Genomic DNA, 517 nt, shown 5'->3' with positions numbered 1-517 from the left:
ACTTAAGTAGTTGATTGTAATCTGTTCACCCCTGGAGGTGATTCAGTCTTTTGTAACCGACTCAAAATCTAGTGGAATCATTTTCAACTGGGCTAGGCCTCGTGGTTTTTTCCCTTTTTAGGGTTTTCCACGTAAAAAATCCTGTGTTCTCTGTGTGTGCTAGTTATACGTACAACGCTAAGACGTAGAATCAAATCTCTATCGCCGCGTAATTTCTAGCCCGCAACAATTATAAATATTTGATGATTTAGTTATGTAAGTAACAGAAAATCAAAATTAGTTTTTTAAATGAGTAAATGTAGTTTTCCTTTCATGATTCTGTAATCTTAACTTAATAATTTGTTTGTTATGCTACTAATATATTTTAATGATTAAAATAAAAAAGAGAAAGCTAACATTAATTTAGAATATATTTCTAGGTTGATTAATTAACATATTTATCGTCTTAAAAATATTTACAATAAACATTATATTATAAATCTTTTTATTATATGATTATGTAGGTAATTTGTCCCAC

This window comes from Dendrobium catenatum, unplaced genomic scaffold (genome assembly GCF_001605985.2).
Source record: "Dendrobium catenatum unplaced genomic scaffold, ASM160598v2 original_scaffold_4309, whole genome shotgun sequence".
NCBI classification, from domain to species: Eukaryota; Viridiplantae; Streptophyta; class Magnoliopsida; order Asparagales; family Orchidaceae; genus Dendrobium; species Dendrobium catenatum.
This window is presented reverse-complemented; position numbering follows the sequence as displayed.